The sequence below is a fragment of the Mercurialis annua genome, linkage group LG7 (genome assembly GCF_937616625.2).
Source record: "Mercurialis annua linkage group LG7, ddMerAnnu1.2, whole genome shotgun sequence".
Lineage (NCBI taxonomy): Eukaryota > Viridiplantae > Streptophyta > Magnoliopsida > Malpighiales > Euphorbiaceae > Mercurialis > Mercurialis annua.
In genome coordinates this window covers 39,746,933-39,768,463 of record NC_065576.1, presented here as the reverse complement: position 1 = coordinate 39,768,463, position 21,531 = coordinate 39,746,933, and positions in this window count along the sequence as shown.

Sequence of the window (21,531 nt, the reverse complement as noted above, 5' to 3'; positions counted from 1 at the left end):
AGTGTTCATAATCATTGTTGTATCTATTTAAAGTGATTTAACACGTTGTGTTTATTTGGGTAATCTTTTGCCAAGTGTTGGCTTAAGTGTTGGCGTGTTGTTACAATTGGATTGTTAGTGATGTTAAGTGTTGAGTTCCTTTGTTTCAAGTTAATATTATTATAAAGATATTCCGGATTTTTAAATTTGGTTTATACATTGGTTTTGGGTGGGTTAGACTTTGGTCGCCTGACATGTGGGAAGAAATTGAGCATAGTGATGACTCAGTTGACTCACTACTTTGGAATCACTTATTTGAAATAAAGTTGATTTGGGTTTTTGCCCACTCCGGTTTATGTTTTAAAGGTCGGGAACTTAACTTAACATGACTTGTTGTTGGCTTGTTATTTTATTGAGTATTGTGTTTATTTTGATGGGCTTTACCTTGACTTGTCGTTTGTGCTAGTCCTATGTGGTGTCTAGTACTCTTTAGAGTTAGGGTATGTTTTTAATTATTATTTATACCTTGTTTAGACCCGTCGACCGTTCGTACTTCGGAGACGAACCATGATTCGATTGCTTGCGAGGTTGTCACGTGGATTAGCAAGCAGTGAGTTTGTACTTACTATTTACCGCTTTATTAGGTAAATTGTTATTTTAATATATAAATATATAATGTATATGTATATTTCGAACTGTTTTTCCATTATGGCTTTTAGTTGGAACATGCTACCTAATGGGCATCATTAGGACTGCGTGCGCACCGGTATAGATCTGGGTAAGGTATATATGGAAATGTGGCAACTCGGTGTGAGCATAGCTCTCGGGACCAGGTAGAGTAACTCGGTGTAGCTCAGCTCTCGGGACTCTGGTATAAGTGTGGTCAGTGGTAACTCGGTGTAGCTCAGCTCTCGGGACCAGACCTATTGGATTGTGATATTTATTAGAATTGTGGATTAGGGTTCCAACTATTATCCGTAATATCGTTATTAAATGTTTTAAACGGTTTTAAAGGTTTTCCACTTAATAAATGTAGATAGTGGTATAAACTCATCTCAGTATATCTGACCCCGTTGTTTTCCCAATTTTCCCCAGGGTTATGATCTGAGAGAGTCTGGTGATCTCCGCATTTACTTTTCCTCGGAGGTTCCATTTATTTTAATAAAACTGTAAAATTGTTTTATTCTTAGACCGCAGTAGTAACTAGACGTCTTTATTGTTATTATATCTTTGTCGGATTGGTTCGACTGGTTTTATTGCTTTGGCATGTTATATCATTTACTTGGGTTTATGATAAATCTATTTTAGACTCGGAATTGGATAAGCTTGTTATATTAACTGATGAATATTATAACTGCTAGATTTAGGCTGAAGTCTCGATTGCCCCCGAGCATTGGTTTTCTGCAGGTATAATTGAATTGTATGTTTAAGGAAGGCTAGCTACGGGTTTCGGTACTACATTACCCATACCCTAGCGCCGGTCGCGATTCATGAAAATGGGTCGTGACAAGTTAAGTTTTATTTCCTCTCATTTTACCTTACGTCTCCTTCCCTATTTGAAGTCGTTTTAAACCCTAAATTATTCCTATCAATCCTTCCAACCCTAGCCGTCACAAATATATTCATATTGCTCTGAAAATCAACGACTTAATCGCTCTGTTCTTGGCTTGAAATTGGTAAGTTCTTATCTCTTAATTTTCTGCTTATTTTCGATAATCGTCACTTCCGTTTCTCAATCCGTTCGCTTTCATTTTAGCAATCATTTGAGATTCGATTTGTCACCACATCGGCTTACCTTGTCCTCTTTGATCCTAAAGCGTTGGAATCGATTTCGGTACGTAAATCTCTCCGTTTGATCGTTGTTACGGTTCATCGTTTTTGATAGTTCTTGGTTGTTTTGTTTGGTGGATTGCTGACGAATTCTTGGCTGTGATTTAAGGCATGATTCTTGTTGTGTTTAGGCTTTAATCTCATGTTGTTATTGGGTTATGATCATTGTTCATGTTGGTTTGTTCTTGACTGCCGTTGTTCTTATTATTATTGATGCCAAAGTGTTCTACATTGTTGAAGTTGTTCGTTTATTTATTTGAATTCTGATATTATTTATTGCATTAATGATTCATAGTCTGGTCAGTTACTAACTTGGGTTCAATGTGTTGAGATGTCTTCTTATTACACGATTCTTATATTGATTTGTTTTTGTTTTTGTTTCTTTGTTCATTTATCTTCTGTAAACTTCAAAATTTTTGTTTATTACCTGGGCATAGTTGGTTTCTTATTTGGTAATGGGCGGGAGTCCATTTTTTTCTTATTGGTTAGTTTTTTTATTATTCAAAGGTTAATGAATAATTAAATACCAATTTTAAAATCGGGCTTTCAGTTATCGTTTTAAATTTCGATAATATCATTTAAATATAAAAATAATATTAGTATCGATTATAATTTAAATTGTTTTTGATTATAATATTTTGAAAATAATAATTTATTTTGTAATATTTTAAATGAATGATTACTTGGGTAATCGTCAATATTAATAAGTGGCTTGGTGTGCCAATTTGGCTTATTTACAATTTAGTCTTTTATTAAATTATTTTAGTAAGGTATTTTGCCGGTGATTATTGATTACTTGGGTTTCAAGCTATTGAGTTCCATTTTGATATTTGATTAATATTTTATCAAATTATAATTATAAACTGTGGTTTATAATTCTGGATTAATGATTGGGTCGGGTTAGACTTGGATCGCCCGACATTTGGGATTACCTTGGTAGTTTTGGAAACTCTGCTAACCCACTATTTGAGGAATTGATTTTAATTATTATTTAAATAATATTTAAATAAGATTTTCAGATTAGATTTTAAAGTGTGAACTCAATAGACTTGAATTACTTTAAGGCTTTATAAATTATTGGGAATTGTGTTTCTCTCTATGACTTTTATCTGTCTTATTATTTGTGCTAGTCCTACGTGGTGTCTAGTATTCTTAGAGTTATGGGTTGGAGTGATTTTAACTTATAATTTATTTATTAGACTCATCGACTACTCGCGCTCCAGAGTCGAACCAGGGTTAGCTGTTTGCCAAGGTTCACGTGGATAAGCAAGCAGTGAGTTTGTAGTGCTATTTACCACTTTATTAAGTACCGCATCATATTTTAATATTATAAATGCTTTTGAACTGTTTTTACGGATTATGGATCTGGATTGAAACGAGCTACTCGATAGGCTTGTATCGATACTGTTTGCACCTGTAAGTACTCTGGGAAACGGCAGACTAAAGTCTTGCTTACGCTGGTATATATATATATGACGAGGATTTGTTCCCGTCCACTCTGGGTTTATCAGTATGCTATGTCATACTTACGCTGGGATCATTTCAATATTGTTTTCCATAATCATATTATATTAGTATAAAATGTTTTGATTTAAGGGTTTTAAACTTAATAAATATAAATAGTATTGCGAACTCATCTCAGTATATCTGACCCCGTTGTTTTCCCAAATTTTCCAGGTTTATGATTTGAAAGCTGGTCCACTCCGATTCTTTTGATTCCTCGGAGGTTTTAATGTTATTTAAACTAATTTATGTTTTCGAACTCTTAGACCGCAGTTGTACTAGTTTATTTATTACATTTGATATTACACTTTGTGATTGTCGATATATTCGATTATTTATATTTGGCATGATTACTCTGGATTACGATATTGTTATATATAAGGCATGCTGTTGAACATTTAAGATATTTAAGTATTTATATTAGATCTATAATATAAATTGCTAGACCTAGGTTGGAGTCTCGGTTGCCCCCGAGCAGTTTTCTGCAGGTTTAAATGTTTATTTTGATTTCCGCGAGGCTTGCTACGGGTTTTGGTACAACCATACCCATACCCTAACGCCGGTCACGATTCATGAAATTGGGTCGTGACAAAGTCGGTATCAGAGCTTTGGTTTTAAACCAAGGCCATTGCTTGTTATGTGTTTACTCTGTTAAGTTGTTATTGAGTCATAGGTACTACTGCGGAATTAGGTTCACGTCTTGTCATTGAAACGTCATCTTTTGATTTTAAAACTTTCTGCCAACACCGATAGGATTGCGTCAAGTCAGTCATTGATTATGCTTTGATTTGATGTTTTTATTTTACTATATTGATGTTATTTCACTTGGGTGAATTAATTACTTTTGATTTCTCAGGAAATCTTATGTTGGTAATTTTCCTTATGTCATACTTGGGTATGATGTTAGTTGCCTTATCTTGATGATGTTGCTCTTCACTTGGGTTATATATGTTGGCTGTTATGCTTTAAGGATGTTGTTGACGTTAAATTATTTTGTGAGTACTTTTGATTTGGCCGAGAGCCTTGATTTAAAAAAAATGATATTTGTCTGGATTTGACACTATTTTGAGTTTAAATGATTTTTGACCGAAAAATCTTTTTACACGTTTATGAATTACGTTGTTGGCTACGTATTAGTTTTAAAATTACCTTAAGGAGATGAATTTTTCCTAACTGGTGTTTTGATGCAAAAAGTCAAAAGGATAGTCTAGACACTACACCCTAAAATATTATTTTAAGTATCTTCCAATAAAAAAAAATTAAATGAAATTCATATATTTCAAAAATTGTGTATTTGATTAAAGATTGAAAAAAAAAGTTGTTCTTTTAAAATAAAATGAATTTCTCTTTTTTAAAAAATTGAAGTGCTACATCTGAATCGTTGTTTCCAAAACGACGATTTTCGAAATAAAATTATTTAAAAAAAAAGAAATATCATTTTGACATTTTAATTTTACATTTGTGATTTTACCATTTGTAGTTTTTCAGTACTTTAGTGTTGTTGGTCATGACTGCGAATTGCTAATTTTGAATGAAATTTGTACTTCTGAAAAGACTGTTAAAGAATAATTGTTTTTCACTCGGGCGATGAGTCTGATGTTGTTATTGTGTTACGTCGAGCTTCTTATATTGAAAATATTAAGATATGTTTTGAAATGCGTTTTTCGGACTTGAAATGTTTGTATACTTTTTACAATTGGTTATTAGGGGTTTGACTTGGGTCACCCAAATTAGGAGTTGAGCTTGGAAGTGGTAATCACTCGGCTAACTCGGCAATTTTAATTTGAGGCGTTTGGGAACAATTATATCTAATGTTTTATAAAATAGGTTTTCCGGAAAATGAATTTTAACACTGTGGGGCTTGACATAAACTTGAAACCTATTTTGTAAATACTATCTTTCGAAATTGGTTTTATTGCGTACTTTTGATCAGTATCACAATTCGTTTATTCTGAGTTGATGTTTTGAACATATTATTACACGATTTAATGTTTTAATCATTGTTGGGCTATTTAAGATTACTACCATGTCGGTAGGAATTCGTGGATCATATAAGACGTTGCGTGCTTAATCTTTTGAAATTATTTTGGTTATCTATCCTAATGAGTAGTTGTTTTACTGCAAGATGCTTTAGTGCTTTTCGGTTGTGTGATTAATTCTTGATATATATTACTATGTTATCATTATTGTATCTTGTGTTTGATTAAGTTAAGCCATATCAGTTTTTGTCCTCGTTGACCTCATTGTGTGGAGTAGCACGTGAGAGTATTCCTCGCTAGTTTTCTTTGGCTTAATTTTGGTATTGGTGTCGATGTGCGATTCGAACCTTCGTTTTCTTTTACCCTGCGATTAGTTTTGATGGTATAATTGTTTTAGCCGGATCTAGCGTTTGACCCTGGAAATCGAAGTAATTGATTTTCTTATCATTAAATTTGAGGAGCGATTCTCAAGAGCTGTTTGCAGATTCGAATTCTGAATCTGTCCTGGTCTGAGGAAGGCGATATGAGTTATATTACTCAGCACTGGTGGAATAATTCTTCTCATGAGTGTTTTCCTCGTGCGTGGAAATTTTGAGCGTTATGCGTTTTTACGTCGGGCTCGTTTGTGATAAATTGTAGTATCAAAATCTTTCGGCTTTTGACATTCTGGAAAAGAATGTGGAAAGTGTGTTAGAGGTTGATCGGTGTAGTAATATACCGGTGTTCTCTTTAAGTAGATCAGTGATTTACAAAAACTGATAGTGGAGCTGTGAAGGTGGTCGTGTTGCTTTGTTGTCTTTGGAAAATCTTCAATTTGTTCGAGGTGGAATTCGTTGCTAGGTAAAATTTTAGTTCCATTGTTGATGTGAGAGAATTCATTAATGACGATTCCGATTGGTGGACTTAGATAATGGAGGTGGACAAATATATCAAGATAGACGAGTGCACGTCTCACAGAGTGTAATGTCTAGAAAATATTTCGAATAAAAAAATTGATTTCAAATGTTAACTTCTTAAAGAAATTGAATGTTTTTTTTATCACGTAATTGTGCTCAGACATGTCATGAACATGCATTTGAAATGCCACGAATAGGAAACTACATTGAACATTGTGTATGATCATTAATTAAAAGAGAAATAAATAATTGATACATACATTTAGAACATTCATCACGACATTAAATTATTAGGGTTGAATGCAACTCTTTGGTGATGAGAGTTGTCATCACCCTGACGCACAATTATGTAAAATAAATTTTATCAGTGGGATTTTTTTTAGAAAAATATTTTTCTATAAACTCGCGAGTCATATTGTGAAAATGGTGTTTAAAAAGTTATTAAATTTCAAACGTTTTTGAATTTTTTTTAATTGGTTGGAAACTAGACAAATACTCTATAATGACGATAGTGATTTAAGAGGAATCGTATTATAAGGATTTATTCTATATTGTTGGAGTATTAGAGTCTGGTAAATAGGAGCTATGGTTATGAGTTGCACTCGAGGTTTAGTTGTGGTAAGTGCGGAAGAATATTGAGTTCGGATTAAAGAATTTTGTCAGCTCATAGTATGCATTTGAGGATTCTTGATTTAAGGAAATTGGTTATGCTCTGCATGTCTATTTACACTGAAAAATTTAACAGAAATTTTTGTTTTTACAGATTCGATTTCTGTACAAAACGTATTGATGCCGATGTGGAAATTTTTCGTAAATAATGGAATTCTTTTTTTTACTAAATAAATAAAGGAATTCTTATATTGTGAAATTTTAACTTTTTGAGAAGTGATGAAACTTTATCAGTTTTGAATAAAAAAATGGATTTTAAGATTTTCTAAGTGAACGATTTTATAAAATCATGAAATTATGTGAAAGTAAGGTTTGATTATGATTTCAGATTGAGAGTGATTTATTATGTTAATGCGTTAATGAAACTAGAGGATTTTCTTTTCAACGGGTTAATTATTTTCGGTTGAAAATGAAATTAAACTTGAGGTGCTAGTAATTTCAAATTAAAGGCGGATGGTGTTATTATATTTGTGTTTACGGAAAGCGTTTTTCTATAAAAAATTATTTTGAGCATAACCAATAAACCGTTTAATTAAGATTTGATCTAAATGATCTTCGGTAGGGTTCGAGATTTTAGTAATTCAAAATAAATTTTTACGATAAAAAAAATAAAAAATTTGTTGTCAAGAGTTTAAGTTATGTATTCCTTAGAAATTAGTGTGCTTCTTACGCCTGGGATCGAAAAGTTGGTGAAATTATTGAACTGATCTTAGTTAGTTGAACCGAGACGATTATAGTGGTATTTAGTTTCCGTCGTTATTTTGTGAGAGCATATTCGATCAGAATGACTTTTTGTTTTGCTGTTAAATCTTTTCATAAGAGGTAATTGGTGTTGTGACCACTAAGTGATATAGCGCTTAGGTGTTAACTGATGTAAGATTAACTCCAATAAGAGTATATGTGTGTATCGGGTTGTAGAATTGGAGTTTGGCTTAGTATGATTACGATTTGAATTTTGGAATTTGTTTCTACGTTTGTAGTATTGCTTTGGTAGTCTTTGACACTTGAGCCTGTAATTTTTAAAATTTTCTTCGTATAGCGTGTTGGTTATTCTCGGTTGGAAAATAAATTTTAATTCGTTCATATGTGGTGTTTGAGAAGTCGTTTAAGGTACCAAATTGTTGATCTCAGAATTTTTCGCGTATGTGTGTGGTGATCATTCGAGTTTTTCGAATCAGTTTTAAATTCGAAATCGTATTTTAATAAGTCGGGAAGAATGTAACACCCTATGTATTTTCAGCGTGTTTTTGATCAAATTATGTTTCGTGTTCTTTGACTCTCCTCAGTTTTCATTGTGGTAGAATTATCTTTTGGCGAGAGTTTGTTTAATCTATCGAGATTGCGGTTGGGTTCTGCTTATGTTGAATTAGGCGGTTCTTATTTTGTTTCTGTTGAGTTGTCACCTGGTCGTAAAGTTTTTCTGGGAATCAGAAATTGTTTCTTTCGTTCCGTTGAGGACGCGTTGCTCCGTATTTTTGACTCACGTGTGATTTTATACGTGCTATAATTGACTTTATATTATTTTGGTTGTGATAAATTCGAGGACGAATTTTTTTGAATAAGTTGGGGAGAATGTAATACCCCGTAAATTTTTTAAAATTTTCCGTTGAGATGTGGTAATAATTGGAGTCGTTCGCGGATTCATGATTCAATTTGTGGTTTAATAAATGTTTGGTTTGGTTTGTGGTTTATTTAAATTCAATTATTGCCCATGCATTCAAGACCCGAATTTCTCCTTTTGATGGCCCATGCTTTCCATACATATTGCGAGCAGTGTTATAATCTTGATAATAAAGGTTACAGTTGAGTTTTATTTCCTCTCATTTTACCTTACGTCTCCTTCCCTATTTGAAGTCGTTTTAAACCCTAAATTATTCCTATCAATCCTTCCAACCCTAGCCGTCAAAAATATATTCCTATTGCTCTGAAAATCAACGTCTTAATCGCTCTGTTCTTGGCTTTAAATTGGTAAGTTCTTATCTCTTAATTTTTTGTTTATGTTCGATAATCGTCACTTCCGTTTCTCAATCCGTTCGCTTTCATTTTAGAAATCATTTGAGATTCGATTCGTCACGACATCGGAATACCTTGTCCTCTTCAATCCTAAAGCGTTGGAATCGATTTCGGTACGTAAATCTCTCCGTTTGATCGTTGTTACGGTTCATCGTTTTTGATAGTTCTTGGTTGTTTTGTTTGGTGGGTTGCTGACGAATTCTTGGCTATGTTTTAAGGCATGATTCTTGTTGTGTTTAGGCTTTAATCTCATGTTGTTATTGGGTTATGATCATTGTTCATGTTGGTTTGTTCTTGACTGCCGTTGTTCTTGTTATTATTGATGCCAAAGTATTCTACATTGTTGAAGTTGTTCGTTTATTTATTTGAATTCTGATATTATTTATTGCATTAATGATTCATAGTCTGGTCAGTTACTAACTTGGGTTCAATGTGTTGAGATGTCTTCTTATTACACGATTCTTATATTGATTTGTTTTAGTTTTAGTTTCTTTGTTCATTTAGCTTCTGTAAACTTCAAAATTTTGGTTTATTACCTGGGCATAGTTGGTTTCTTATTTGGTAATGGGCGGGAGTCCATTTTTTTTCTTATTGGTTAGTTTTTTTATTATTCAAAGGTTAATGAATAATTAAATACCAATTTTAAAATCGGGCTTTCAGATATCGTTTTAAATTTTGATAATATCATTTAAATATAAAAATAATATTAGTATCGATTATAATTTAAATTATTTTTGATTATAATATTTTGAAAATAATAATTTATTTTATAATCTTTTAAATGAATGATTACTTGGGTAATCGTCAATATTAATAACTGGCTTGGTGTGCCAATTTGCTTATTTACGTTTTAGTCTTTTATTAAATTATTTTAGTAAGGTATTTTGCCGGTGATTATTGATTACTTGGGTTTCAAGCTATTGAGTTACATTTTGATATTTGATTAATAGTTTATCAAATTATAATTATAAACTGTGGTTTATAATTCTGGATTAATGATTGGGTCGGGTTAGACTTGGGTTGCCCGACATGTGGGATTAGTTTGGTAGTTTTAGAAACTCTACTAACCCACTATTTGAGGAATTGATTTTAATTATTTTTTAATTATTATTTAAATATTATTTAAATAAGATTTTCAGATTAGATTTTAAAGTGTGAACTCAATAGATTTGAATTATTTTAAGGCTTTATAAATTATTGAGAATTGTGTTTCTCTCTGTAACTTTTATCTGTCTTATTATTTGTGCTAGTCCTACGTGGTGTCTAGTATTCTTAGAGTTATGGGTTGGAGTGATTTTAACTTATAATTTATTTATTAGACTCATCGACTACTCGCGCTCCAGATTCGAACCAGGGTTAGCTGTTTGCCAAGGTTCACGTGGATAAGCAAGCAGTGAGCTTGTAGTGCTATTTACCGCTTTATTAAGTACCGCATCGTATTTTAATATTATAAATGCTTTTGAACTGTTTTTATGGATTATGTATCTGGATTGAAACGAGCTACTCGATAGGCTTGTACCGATACTGTGTGCACCGGTAAGTACTCTGGAAAACGGCAGACTAAAGTCTTGCTTACGTTGGTATATATATATATATATATGACGAAGATTTGTTCCCGTCCACTCTGGGTTTATCAGTATGCTATGTCATACTTACGCTGGGATCATTTCAATACTGTTTTCCATAATCATATTATATTAGTATAAAATTTTTTGATTTAAGGGTTTTAAACTTAATAAATGTAAATAGTATTGCGAACTCATCTCGGTATTATCACGACCCATTTTCATGAATCGCGACCGGCGCTAGGGTATGGGTAATATAGTATCAAAATCCGTAGCTAGCCTATCAATTAACATATAAACACATAAAGCTGCAGAAAACCAATGCTCGGGGGCAACCGATACCTCAGCCTAAATATAGCAGTTACAATATTCAACAGTTAATATAACATGCTTATCCAATTCCGAGTCTAATATAGATTTATCATAAACCAATATAAATAACATAACATGCCAAAGCAATATAACCAGTCGAACCAATCCGACAAAATATAATATAATATTAAAGACGTCTAGTTACTACTGCGGTCTAAGAATAAAACAGTTTTACAGTTTATCAAAAATAAATGGAACCTCCGAAGAAAAGTAAATGAGGAGATCACCAGACTCTCTCAGATCATAGCCCTGGGAAAAATTGGGAAAACAACGGGGTCAGATATACTGAGATGAGTTTATACTACTATCTACATTTATTAAGTGGAAAACCTTTAAAACCGTTTAAAACATTTAATAACGATATTACAAATAATAGTTGGAACCATAATCCACAATTCTAAATAATAAACATAATCCAATAGGTCTGGTCCCGAGAGCTGAGCTACACCGAGTTACTCTACTTGGTCCCGAGAGCTATGCTCACACCGAGTTACCATATTTCCATAAATACCTTACCCAGATCAATACCGGTGCGCATGCAGTCCTAATGATGCCCATTTGGTAGCATGTTCCAACTAGAAGCCATAATATAAAAACAGTTCGAAATATACGTACAATATATATATTTAATATTAAAATAACAATTTACTTAATAAAGCGGTAAATAGTAAGTACAAACTCACTGCTTGCTAATCTACGTGAATACCGGCAAGCAACTAATCCTGGTTCACCTCTGGAGCACGAACAATAGACGGGTCTAGACAAATAAAATAATTATTAAAAACAGACCATAACTCTAGAGAGTACTAGACACCACATAGGACTAGCATAGATAACACGTCGGAATAAAACAAACCAAATTAACACAAAAATACCCAATAGGTACTAAAGCCCAATTAATACAAGTTTATTGAGTTCTCGCTTAAAATCCAATTTATAAATATTATTTAATAATCTTTAAATAATAAATAATTTTCCAAATAGTGGGTTAGCCGAGTTCTCATTAACTACCAAGCTAACTTCACTTGTCGGGTGACCCAAGTCTAACCCGACTCAAAACGTTTATCAAATATAAACCGGAGTCTATATTTAAAAAATAATTCCATAAAATAATAAACCATTTTAAAAGCGGAACTCAATAACTTCAATTTCAAGTAACCCAAGTTACACCCCAAAAATCTAACCATTTTAAGTTTATAAGAGTTTAGGAATTAAATTGCACTTTAGCCAATTAGGGACTAAACTGTACTTTTGCCAATTAGAGACTAAATTGTACTTTAGCCAATTTGGTATCCAAAATCAATTTAATTGCTTTTGTTTATAATAAAAACAAAATATAAAATTACCTATCACAAATCCACTTAATTAAGTTATAAAAATAAGTTCAGGGACTAAATTGTAATTTAGCCAACTTTTGACAAAACGATATTTGAAGGCAAATATAATTACCCGAGTAATTATATTAACTTAATTTATAAATATTTATCGTTAACAACATATTAATTATAAATCGAAACGAAATTCAATTCATTAAGTAAAGTTAAACTTAAGGGATTAATTTGATTTAAACAAAACAAATGGGTGATCAAAGGAAACATTTTACCATCTTCTACATTTCAAAACCCATATACCCGCCTAAGCCATGGAAAATAAGAGTTACAGCATCAAAACTTAAGTACATCCCCACTTACAAACCAAATTAGAAATCAACTCTCAATAATCTTGTAACAAGCCACAAAACCCATACAAAATTGAAGATAGAATCATGAACATCAAACACTCTAACCAAAGAACTAATCCTACGGTTCTTGACACAATCTCAGAATACGATCGAGCCTTACAATGGAATAACACAACTCAAAGATGTCGATAACCCAATCAATTAAGATGTTAATGATCATTAAAAGCAATCAAAATCATGGCCTAAACAAATGAAACCATCGGCAGTAACCAAAATAATAAGAACAGCTTAAACAATTCCAAGAACGGAAACCGTACGGCGAATGGAAACGAGGTCGATCACGTACCGTTTAACGAAAACGAGGTGGGGAATCGAAGGTATATGAGTCTAGAACGTCTGAGATCAAACGGTTTTGATTTCGATCTAGAAACGAGTAAGAACGAATCAGAAAACCGAAAGACGTTTCAAAATGAAAACTGAAATTAAAGGAATCATGAAGCTTATCGGAACAGCAGAGTTTGAGAGAAGATTATGGCTTCGTTTCTCAGCGAAACAACAAAGAAATGGAGGGTAGGGTTTATTTGCAGCGTGATTTAGGTTTTTCGTTTAGAAGTCGACTTTAAATATAGAGAGGAGATGGGTCGAAAATGAGTGCGAAGTGGGCTGGACGGAAGGGTCGAGGGGGCTGCTATGTTCTCGAACGAGAACAACCTATTTGGGCTTGGTTCTCGTTCGAGAACCCCTAGTCTCATTCGAGAACCCCTGGTCTCGTACGAGACTAGGCCTGGAAAGGATGATTCTCGTTCGAGAATCATAATTCTCGAACGGTAATCCACAAATTTCCATTTTTTTTCATTTTTAATTAAAAAAATAAATGGTTGAACCAATAAAATCAACCCCAATCCGAATCAACTCGAATCAAACCGCTATCATCGAAGTTACTTCAAAACGACCGGAAAATTGTCGGAATTTACAAAAAAAAAAAAAATTACGGGATAGTACATTCTCCCCAAGTAATTAAAAATTCGTCCTCGAATTTAACACGATAAGCAATTACCACCAGAACAACACGTAACACAAGTAGAAATCATAAAAGTCACCAAAAATCAAGATATCGTACCTCACGGAAAAAGAAAAGGATAGCGATTCCGCATATCTGACTCGGTCTCCCAAGTACACTCCTCTACAGAATGATTGCGCCAGAGAACTTTGACCATCGGAATCTCCTTGTTCCGCAATTTACGCACTTGCGTATCAACAATCTCAACTGGCTGTTCCTCATAGGACAGCTCTTGGTCAATCTCAACACTCTGAGGCACAATCACGTGCGAAGGATCAGAAATGCACTTTCTCAACATAGAGACATGAAACACAGGATGTACTAACGACATGTCTGGCGGCAGAACCAGACGATAAGTCACAGCTCCAATCCTCTCTGAAATCTCATAAGGACCAATATACCTTGGTGCCAACTTTCCCTTGACACCAAAATGAACCACGCCTTTCATAGGCGAAACCCGAAGAAACACAAAATCACCAACATGAAACTCAATGTCCTTCCTCTTCGGATCAACATAACTCTTATGCCGACTAAAAGCAGTCTCTAACCTCCGTTTGATCAACGATACCTTCTCTGAGGTAATCTGAATAATCTCCGCTCCTGAGAGTTTACGCTTCCGACCTCCTCCCAACAGATAGGAGATCTACACTTGCGCCCGTACAAAGCCTCATACGGCGCCATCTCGATACTCGCGTGATAACTGTTGTTATAAGAAAACTCAATCAACGGCAAATGAGTATCCCAGCTACCCTGAAAATCGAGAACACACATCCTGAGCATATCCTCCAACGTCTGAATAGTCCTCTTAGACTGACCGTCAGTCTGAGGATGAAAAGATGTACTGAAATCCAACCGAGAACCCAAGGATTCCTGCAACCTTTCCAGAACCTCGAAGTAAACACAGAACCTCTGTCGGAAACAATAGAAATCGGTACACCATGCAAACTGACAATGTTGTCGATGTACAACTGAGCCAACCTCGAAGCAGTATACGAAACCTTAATCAGAAGGAAATGTGCTTACTTGGTCATACGGTCAACTATCACCGAGATGGAATCGTACCCTTGTCGAGTACGTGGTAAACCAACCACAAAATCCATAGCAATCCGCTCCCACTTCCACTTTGGAATAGGTAGTGGCTGCAGATAGCCAAAAGGTCTCTGGTGCTCCAGCTTCACCTGCTGGCACGTCAGACACTTAGAAACATACTCATCGACATCCTTCTTCATCCCGCTCCACCAGTAGGTACCCTTAAGATCATGGTACATCTTAGTAGAACCCGGATGAACACTTTAAGCAGATTTGTGCGCTTCCTCCAGAATCTGGTCCCTCAAACCATCCGAATCCGGAACACACAATCTCGAACCATGTCTCAGAACACCATCCATAAAAGTGAACTCAGAATTTCCATCCTGCTAAAGCTCCTCAATAATCCGTTTCAACTGTGGATCCTCAGCTTGTAAAGCTTTGATCCGATCAATCAAGACAGGTTGCACTTGTAACTGTGCCAACAAACAACCAGCCTGAGACAACTGAAAACCATAGCCCGAAGCCATCAAACTGTGACACTCTCTAACCATGGGCCTACGCCCAACCTCAGAAATATGAGCCAAGCTGCCCAAAGACTTGCGACTCAACGCATCGGCTACCACATTAGCCTTACCAGGATGGTACGGCTACCACATTTTCTTTTTTATTTAAAAAAATAAATGGTTGAACCAATAAAATCAACCCCAATCCGAATCAACTCAAATCAAACCGCTATCATCGAAATTACTTCAAAACGACCGGAAAATTGTCTGAATTTAAAAAAAAAAAATTACGTGATATTACAAGTATATCTGACCCCGTTATTTTCCCAAATTTTCCAGGTTTATGATTTGAATGCTGGTCCACTCCAGTTCTTTTGATTCCTCAGAGGTTTTAATGTTATTTAAACTAATTTCTGTTTTCGAACTCTTAGACCGCAGTAGAACTAGTTTATTTATTACATTTGATATTACACTTTGTGATTGTCGATATATTCGATTATTTATATTTGGCATGATTACTCTGGATTACGATATTGTTTTATATAAGGCATGTTGTTGAACATTTAAGATATTTAAGTATATATATTAGATCTGTAATATAATTTGCTAGACCTAGGTTGGAGTGTCGGTTGCCCCCGAGCAGTTTTCTGCAGGTTTAAATGTTTATTTTGATTTCCGCGAGGCTTGCTACGGGTTTTGGTACAACCATACCCATACCCTAGCACCGGTCACGATTCATGAAATTGGGTCGTGACAATAACAAAGCCCAATAAACTTCTGATAATATTTCGGTTCCAAAATCAACATTATAATAATCATTTAATCCTAACGATTTAGTACCAACTCGATAATACAATTAACTTGTCAATCATAACACACAAAAACTCATATCGCAATTCAAAAAAAAAAGTGAACTTCTCTTATGATAAGAAAAATTTCTATATCAATGATAAACAATATCCATCAAAATGATTCTCCCAATCACTTAGAAACATAACGTCACGACCACACTGAACATTGACTGCATCAGACAACTTAAATTTTTTTGTCTCTTACAACAAGTGTTCAACCATGCTCAAAACGATATACAAACATTACGATAACACCATCAATTAACAAAATCGATCAACCAATCATGGTTGTCGAAACCTATTAACCGCGATTTCTGATTCTCAAATCAACTATCTCATATAACCGAATAAAACCCAAATTCTTAAAATTCTCCAAATTATTCAATCATTTAATTACGACCTCGTAAACAATGAGAGATCAAGACGACCAATATAATACGAGCGGGTTGTCAGTTATGCTCAAAACCAACCCCTGTGAGTTTAAAACCTTTAACTACAAAATATTTTATATAAAAAAAAAATCCACCCTGTTTGAAAGACTCCACGTCTTCCACCTCCTTTTTCATTCAAAATCGAAATACCTTTACCGTTGAAAAACAATCGGTTGCAAACCCTTGAAAATTTTCAAAATATTCACATTTTAAATTCGAAATTTCCTCTTACTCTCCAATACATTTGCAAATCAATAAAATAATTCAACTGACAAAATTTATATTCTCTTTAATTCAAACTTGTTAAAACACTTTTTAAATAGTTTTTTTACTTTTCTCGTAAAAGTCAAACTGTGACAAGATTCCCCGTATTCTAAGTGTACATTGATTGTTCAAACATCCAAAATTTAAGTTGCTCCTAAATTTTCTCAGATAAAACACTATTTGAAGAGTCGTTCAACCGAAAAATTTATTATTTCTTTTTGATCAATTTTGACAAAATTTTCTCTTTCCTCAAAAAGGTAAAATCAGCAATGTTAAATCTCTTGTTTATAAACATACCTTTATATCAATACATTAAAATACTTTAAACAATTTCAATCTGAAAAGATAAAGTTTCTTTTAAAAACGTAGTGTATACACTCACATGAGCATAACCGACATCCTTAATCCACAAATCTTTAAATCATAATTTGCATTATCACGAAAGCTTTCTATTCTAAATCACTCTATACCGCACTTAGCACAGCTAAATCTCGAGCGCAACCTCAAAATCACTCTTACTCATAACTACAAGATTTTGATTCTACAGACCAATCACTCACAAAGTAAACGTCCAATAATCATCACCATCATCACAGAGTATTTGTCTAGCTACCTTTCGGTAACAGTTTCAAATCATTTGAAATTCCACAACTACATAAATACATTTACCCCAAAGGGACTCGCGAGTTTGTTTGAAAACATCTTTCTCAAAACACTTTGTCGACAAAATCCATTTTACATTGTTTATTTAGAATTGTGGTTTAGGGTTCCAACTCGGTGTAGCTCAGCTCTCGGGACCAGACCTATTGGATTATATTGTTTATTTAGAATTGTGGTTTAGGGTTCCAACTATTATTCGTAATATCGTTATTAAATGTTTTAAACAGTTTTAAAGGTTTTCCACTTAATAAATGTAGATAGTGGTATAAACTCATCTCAGTATATCTGACCCCATTGTTTTTCCAATTTTTCCCAGGGTTATGATATGAGAGAGTCTGGTGATCTCCGCATTTACTTTTCCTCGGTGGTTCCGTTTATTTTTGATAAACAGTAAAACTGTTTTATTCTTAGACCGCAGTAGTAACTAGACGTCTTTATCATTATTATTATAATTTTTGTCGGATTGGTTCGACTAGTTATATTGCTTTGGCATGTTATATTATTTACATTGGTTTATGATAAATCTATTTTAGACTCGGAATTGGATAAGCATGTTATATTAATTGTTGAATATTATAACTGCTAGATTTAGGCTGAAGTCTCGGTTGCCCCCGAGCATTGGTTTTTCTGCAGGTTTATGTGTTTGTATATTAAATGAAAGGCTAGCTACGGTTTTTGGTACTACATTACCCATACCCTAGTGCCGGTCGCGATTCATGAAAATGGGTCGTGACACCAGGCCCCAAACAAGATTCTCGTTCGAGAATCATAAGATTCTCGAACGAGAATGAACCAATATATTTTTTTTCTTTTTATTTTATTAAATTTAAATGGTTGAACCATAAAATCAACCCATCACGAACCAACATGAAACAGACCGTTAACTTTGATTTTTCTTAAAAACGATCGAAAAATTTGTCGAAAAAATGCTGAAAATTTACGGGGTATTAAATTCTGTTTTTGAATAGGATTAGTAAACTGTTTATGAACTGTTTTAATTCTATTAGTTATTCTGTTCTTGAATAGGATTAGTAAACTGTTTATGAAACTGTTTTTTTTTTCTATTAGTAAAGTTGTGTTTAATTATGTTTTGAACATAATTTATAAAACTGTGTTTAATTCTGTTTGAGCTGAATTAATAAAACTGTTTTTATTTAAGTGTTAAATAAATTGTTTATGATCAGTTTTATAATTAGGGTTTTCAAAATTATTTTGATATGTTCCGAACAGATTAAAATAAGCGCCCCTTGGACCCCGCTGATACACCCCACAAAGAATCGTTCCCCTTATAAGAACCCGCGTGTTTTTGTCATGTGTTTCTTTTTAAAAAGTAATGTTCTTAAAAGTTTTATATGATGATGATTAAATATGATTTAAATTAGGGCTAATGTCATAAAATTTCATCAACTTTACACGTTTTCTCATTTTAATCACGTAGTTTAAATTTTAACATTTTCATGCACGAACTATCACTTTTTCTCAAATTCATGTAAAGTGCTGAGATGTCACGACTCCATTGGTGTAATTCGCTGAGGTGGATGTCATTTTACACCAATGAATGAGTGCCATCTCAGCACCATGCATGAATTTGGGAAAAAGTGATTGTTCGTGTATGAAAATGAGAAAATTTAAACTGCGTGATTAAAATAAGAAAACGTGTAAAGTTCGTGATTTTTTTTTGACATGAACCCTTTACATTATTATGAATAACATATTAATGTGATTGTTGTTAAATAAGATTTAAAATACTGAAACAATATGTTTTTAATGTTTATCTTATTGGTTATATGCTTTGCATGATTATTTTATATGTGATAAAATAGGATAACTAAATAGGATAAAACAAATACTTATTTAATATTAAGTCTTCAATATACCTCTCATTGTAATAACACTTATCAAAACTTAGATTGATATGTATAGGCTATGCCAAAGCACAGTCATCTAAGTAAGATAAGATAGATAAAAGTGATATCCATATGTTTTATTTGGTTATACTTAACCAGGTTATTAAAACGGTTTTGAACCTAGAGTATTAGATAGAATATCAAAATTACATGTGATGTTAATATTCTATATTCAAGAATTGCATAAGATATAATTGGTAAAGTGTTGCCTACCTAAATAAACCACACTTAAAGTGATAAGCCAAAACTTACTTGAAGTAGGGTGAATTATGGATCTTGTCTCACTATTATTTTTAATTGTTGAAATTATCATTAAGGGTTTTTATATGTATCATGGATATATGTTGTGGGATTTTTATTGTGCTTTTCATTAATTGCTCTATGTATATTTATTGTTGTAGATATGGCTTCAAACATTATACATACACATACTTTATCAGTGCGATCAATCCTTGAGAAGGATAAACTCAATGGCACTAACTTTCTGGACTGGTACAGAAACCTAAGAATTGTTCTTAGGCAAGAAAAAAAGGAATATATCCTTGATCAGCCCCTCCCTGAAGAACCAGCCGCTAATGCTCCTAGAGTTCAAAAGGATGCTTGTACGAAACATCTCAATGACTCTACTTATGTCACTTGTATTATGCTTGGATGCATGGAGAATGAGCTCTAGAAGCAAATGATGGAGTTGGATGCGAACACCATGATTGCTGATCTCATGGAAATGTTCCAAGAAAGAGCAAGAATTTAAAGGTTCAATGCCATCAAGAATTTTCTTTCTTGCAAGTTGACTAGTAGCGGCTCAGTCAGTCCTCGTGTTTTGAAGATGAAAGGTCATCTTGAACATTTGGACAGGCTTGGTCTCACAATTTCCCAAGAGATGGCTATGGACATTTGTCACGACCCAATTTCATGAATCGTGACCGGCGCTAGGGTATGGGTATGGTTGTACCAAAACCCGTAGCAAGCCTCGCGGAAATCAAATAAACATTTAAACCTGTAGAAAACTGCTCGGGGGAAACCGAGACTCCAACCTAAGTCTAGCAATCTATAATACAGTTCTAATTTAAATAACTTAAGTATCTGACATATTCCACAGCATGCCTTAAATATAATAATAAAATATTCCAGTGTGAACATGCTAATAATAAATAATCGGTCTAATCGCCAATCCCAAATGCAATAACAAATGTAATATATAAACTAGTTCTACTGCGGTCTAAGAGTTCGAAAACAGAAACTAGTTTAATAACATAAAAACCTCCGAGGAATCAAAAGAATCGGAGTGGACCAGCTTTCAAATCATAAACCTGGAAAATTTGGGAAAACAACGGGGTCAGATATACTGAGATGAGTTTGCAATACTATTTACATTTATTAAGTTTAAAACCCTTAAATCAAAACAGTTTATACTAATATAGTATGACTATGGAAATACAGTATTGAAATGATCCCAGCGTGAGTATGACATATCATACCGAAAAATAAATCCAGAGTGGACGGGAACAAATCCTCGTCAAATTATATACCAGCGTAAGCAAGACTTTAGTCTGCCGATTCCCAGAGTACTTACCGGTGCACACAGTCTTGATACAAGCCTATCGAGTAGCTCGTTTCAATCCAGATCCATAATCGCTTAAAACAGTTCAAAAGCATTTATAATACTAAAATAAAATGCGGTACTTAATAAAGCGGTAAATAGCACTACAAACTCACCGCTTGCTTATCCACGTGAATCTTGGCAAACAGCCAACCCTGCGTAGACTCCAAAGCACGAGCAGCCGACGGGTCTAAAACAATATATAAGTTAAAATCTGAACAACCCCTAACTCTAAGATCACTAGACATCATATAGGACTAGCATCTTAACACCACCAAAAATCAACATTCGAAACACAGTAATCTCAAAGCCAATGTACTTACATCCAACCAATATAATAGCTAGCTAAGCTTAGGTGAGTTCTCGTTTTAAAAACAATCCAGAGTAATATAATTCAAACAACATCTTTCGAAATTCAAGAAATCCCAGAGTAATGTGTTAGCCATATATCAACTATATGCTCGACACAACATGTCGGGCGACACATGTCTAACCCGACCCAACCAGAGTAAAATCCAAAGTTAAATCCTTAAAAACCAAGCCAATGTATTTTAAACAAAGAACTCACTATAAGCTTAATCCAAAACAAGTCAAAACCATAAACAACAACAATAAGTCAATAAATTGTCAACACTTGACAATTCCACCCGGAGTTCATACTTCTCAAATAAAACACTTTAACTGTAGATAAACATGATACAAAAACACATTGAAACAATAAACTCATATCTGAAGTATA